Raw genomic sequence first — 4,944 nt, forward strand, 5'->3', positions numbered from 1 at the left:
GTTTTAATCTCCTCTCAATTTACCAAATCACCCACCTTGGAGATGGTCATAAAGTTGAGTTCCTTCTTGACTCAGTGATGGTGTGCAATCTAAAAGATGATTTAGTGGTTGTAATGGGGAAAATTAATCATGACAATAGGTTGTATTCTTTCTCCCACTTTGTTCCCAAGTCTCCTTCAAAAGCCTTGTTAACCCAATCAAATTCACAATTTCAATTATTGCATGAGCGATTTGGTCATCTTGCCTTTCGCTATCTTCAACAACTTTACTTAAACAAAATGGTCAAAGGTCTACCTATAATCAACTTTTCCATAGGTGAATGTTCAACAAGTTTAGTGGATATGCACCTAAAGGAGAAGTTACATAACGGGAAGCCTTCAAGAGCACCAATTTTTCTTTAGTTGGTTCACATGGTACTAGTGGATCCTTTTGCAGTGACTTTAGTCAACTAGGGTCACTACATACTTACTTTCATTGATAACTTTTCAAGGTACACTTGGGTCTACTTTCTTCATCACAAGAATGAAGTGTTGGATAAGTTTCTAGCCTTCAAGACTCATATTGAATAGAAATCAAGGAAATCCATCAAAGTTTTAAGAATGGACATTGAAAGTAGATATGTGAACAAAAGACTTAAAGACTTTTGCAAAATTGAGGGTATTGATCTTAAGAATCCACTAGCTTTCAATCTGCACAAGATAGACGTTGTAGCATTGATGATCTAAACTCTTAAGTCCATGGCAAGTTACACGATACAAGCCAAGTCTCTAGGTCCATCACTTGATGTTGAGGCAATTAGTAGTGACAATCACATACTTAATAGGTCTCCTCATCCTACCTTAGATAGAAAGACTCCTTTTAAGGTATGGTGTGGTCAAAAACTAGTTGTGACACACTTCAAAGTCTTCGGTTGTCTAGTATGGGCAAGCATATCTTCTAGGGGATGCAAGGTACCATCACCTAGGCCTTGTACATTCATAAAATATGAAGACAATGTTAAAGCATATAGACTTATGGATCCTAAGACACATGAAATTTTTGTGGAGAAGGATTTACACTTTGAGGAAAGTTCACCTAGCTTATCCTCTAATCTTCTCCACACATCATACATTGTGGAAACTAATAGTGACACCAGCGATAGTGTTTCAACATATTTAGATACATAGGGTTCTATTGACAGTTGTAGCGAGAGGTCATGACATCAAAATAGTCCACATGCACATATTTCCACAATGATAGTTCCAACACAACAAGGTACACCTTGTCTTCTAGCTCCAACAACAAAGGATCACTTCTTGGCAAACATTTTAGATTTGTTTATGGAGTCATACATAGTGGATTTGGGAGACATCATTGATTATAGACATCTTCTCTTTGATGGAGAAGATCTATCTTTAGTTTTTGCTAGGGCTCACTCTAACCCTCATGTCCATTCTATACATGATCAATCTTGACAGTTTGATGTGATTATGGATACTTATGTATAGTAGTTTTAGAAGGTCTCTTTATTAGTTAAGGAGATAGTATGTTCTTTAGGATAGGTTCTACATTCTTCCTTCACTGAGACAGTTGAGTAGGTTTCAGAGACATCAGTGGTCATGAGGATTCTTTCCACACATAGTGAAAGCATCTCATTGGTATCTATGGTATTGTTTCTTCCAAAGGGGAGGAACACTATTCAATAGTCCTAGATCATCTTCTACATCAAAGTAGCTATCACTAATCAACACTCTTCATTTGGTAGGGGAATGGAGTTCTTCTCACATTTCTCTATTGTATATACTTGATGTATGTCGTAATGGGGGGGGGGGGCGGGGGGGGTGGGTCTTGATTACTCCATCCATCCATGCATCTAGTTTTTTCATCTCTCTTTTTGGGGGAGGGTTTTCCCATGAGTTTTTCCCTCTTTCTCCACTTTATGAGAGATTTCATTTCATTATTTACATGGGTACCAAACATGGCCTAGTAGCTAGGACCCATTATACATTTCATCCTAGCTTTCATAAGCTTAAGTGCATTCCCCTAAGTTCCACTTAAGGGGGGGTGTTGATGCAAATGAGTATTTACTATTTACACTTTACTTAAGTTTAATTAGGTTAATGCATTATTTTATTATGTATTTGGTGAGACACTTAGGAGTTTGCATACTCTCATGTGTTGTCATGTTGACAACACTGGAGTAAGCAACTCTAATTCAACACATGATGTCGACAATACTAGATTTTGCATCACTAACTAATTCATCATGTACACAAAATAGTTATTCACATTCCCATTTTAGCACATGTTTACTACAACATAAATTTGTGTGCTACACCATTGTAGGCTTATCCTCTCATCATTGTGCTTACTCCTGTGCTTAATGGAGGATAACCCATATCTAGTGGACATGTGGCTAGTTGTATGACTTATCATGTTGTTGACTTCTATGCATTCTAGAAGCTTCCAAAGGCCTTTATATATAGGAACTCCTAGTGTACTTTGAATGAATATATCATCATCCTATTGATACTCACCTTGGTCTATTGTTGTGCTTGTGTTTGAGCTCCTTGGTTTTGGGTGAATTCTACCCTAAGGCTAATTCATACAATAAGGTAGATCTATGATTGCAATCTTTGTCACTAGTAGGAAATAAAGTAGAATAGAAGGCACTTGAGATGGATTTAAAAGTTCAAGCTACCAATCTCCCAATAGATCTATCTATACCATTTACCACAAATTCTCGAACAAGTGCCTTGCCCATCATAGAATTTAATTTGGATTCTTTTTAAAATTGTGCCCACACAAGGCCTTCTTCTTTATATGCTCCAGGAAGGGAGAGAGTTCAACATCCTTCTTGTTATCAATAGTAATGTAGTAAATATCATTCTACCCATCCTTTATTTAAGTCATATAGTTTTTTCTATCTCTAAACAATTATGGCCTTCACCCACCGTTCATAGTTTTCTCTCTATGTGGGAATCAAATGCATATTCCATTTCATTCCATCCTTCTTTGCATGTAACTTCAACTTCAAAATTCTAATTACACACATCAAAAAATTCAATGATCAAAACAATTTAAAACATATTTTGAACAATTTTGCTCCCCAATCACTTATCAACTTGATGAAAGCAGTCAGGCCCCAAAGTGGGTTTGGCTAAAAATAATTTAGTTTGCAAACACCTAACATTTCAAATCTATCCAATGGATAACTAGAATTGATTAGAATCAAATTCAACTCTTGTTTAACGTCTAAAAAACTTTTTTTACCACCATTTCTGGCCAACTATCAATTTAGTGCCAAGGGGTCTTTTGGCTGGCTTTAAAAATTGAACAAAACAACTGACTAGGCTCTAAGATCAAACCTAATGATTCTCTATTCCACATTCTTTCTCCTTGTCAAATATCATCTCATGAAAAATTCTTAGTCAAAAGATATTGACCATCAAAGTTTTTCATTTAAAACTTCTTGCAATCAAACATGTTAGAAAATAATAAATTGTGTTCAGATTTAGCTTTGAAAATAGGGCAAACTGACACTTGGGGGCATGAAAGCTGGGGAATTGGTTCATTGTCACAAGGAGAATATAAATATGGGATTTGGGATCATGATGAATAACAAGACGCATTTGGAAAATGGTCAAGTGGGCTACTCAAATTTGCAGACTAGAAACACTGGCAAAAAAGAATTTTCTGGAAACAAAATGGGCCTGGGAAAATGTGCAAACGGATTCATCAAGATTTTAAAATTGGCACACTTAAAGTATTTTAAAAGTAGAATTAAATTTTGCAATCCATTTTATCTCACCTATCATGGATTCAAATATATGACATCATTAACAGGGGTACCAACCAATCTGCACCTTTTGACACTAGTAAAACTTGACAAATTGCATTTGGAATTGCATTTGAAAAATAATCAAAAAGATTTCTCATAGGCTAAAATTTGAAACACAGAAATTATCTAACCTCTAAAATGAAATTCAAAAGGAATTTTCTCATTTTGTTCAACTTGGTCAAAGTTATAACAAGTCAAATAGGGATTCCCAAAATTATGAGCAATTTATATTAGCATGACAACAATGAACAACCAACTTTCAGGGATTCAAAACCTAGTCAAAACATATCAAAATGACTCAAAATCTAAAACATAGGTTCTATAATATGGATATTAAACACTCCAAAAGTGGTGACTCATGAAATATTACTAGGTGTGAGATATTCAAACTCAAACTAGGTCTTATGTCGTCTGACAAAGGCAAAAAATGCAGTTTTGGACATTGCTCAAAATGAAACTTCACAGAATGACTCAGAATGAAAATTTATCTTCATGTGACAAGAGGATATAATAAATGCAAGGTTTTAGAAAAATTAAACACCTTTTAGGCCTCAAAATGATAGGCAGGTATAGATGCATTAGATGCACTTAAAAGGGCTTGGAATGATACTTGAATCAGGAAGGCAATTTTGAGTCCCATCACACCCACCTTTTAGGAAAGGTTAAAAGAAATAGAGTTAGGAGAAAGCATAAAAAAATTAAAAACACTAAGGTATGTGACTATGACTACAAATTAGCAAAAGGAAATAGAAGACATTATAATGTCTAAAATTGGTAAGTGGAAGTATTCCCCCGACTAGCTTGCTCAACAGATTCTATGTGATCTAATGGAGAAAATAAAGCCAAGAGGGGAGAATGCTATGAAAACTACTAAATAAATATATGAGTAGACCCTACAAAAACTCATGCCAAGTTTGAATAACAAGGAGGTAAAATAATCTTTAAAGAAGAATGGAGAAAAACTTACCTTGAGATTCAACACTTGTTTGATATTGATGAGTGACATTGAACATGTAGTGAAAAATGCTACTAGCACATGCAAGAACATTTATGTCCTTCACAAGTAGAGTGATTTTGTGTTTCATGTAAGTGACAAGGATAAAGGTGATGATGATGAACATGAA

This window comes from Cupressus sempervirens, chromosome 10 (assembly GCF_028749045.1).
Source record: "Cupressus sempervirens isolate cs-2001-9-10 chromosome 10, ASM2874904v1, whole genome shotgun sequence".
NCBI classification, from domain to species: Eukaryota; Viridiplantae; Streptophyta; class Pinopsida; order Cupressales; family Cupressaceae; genus Cupressus; species Cupressus sempervirens.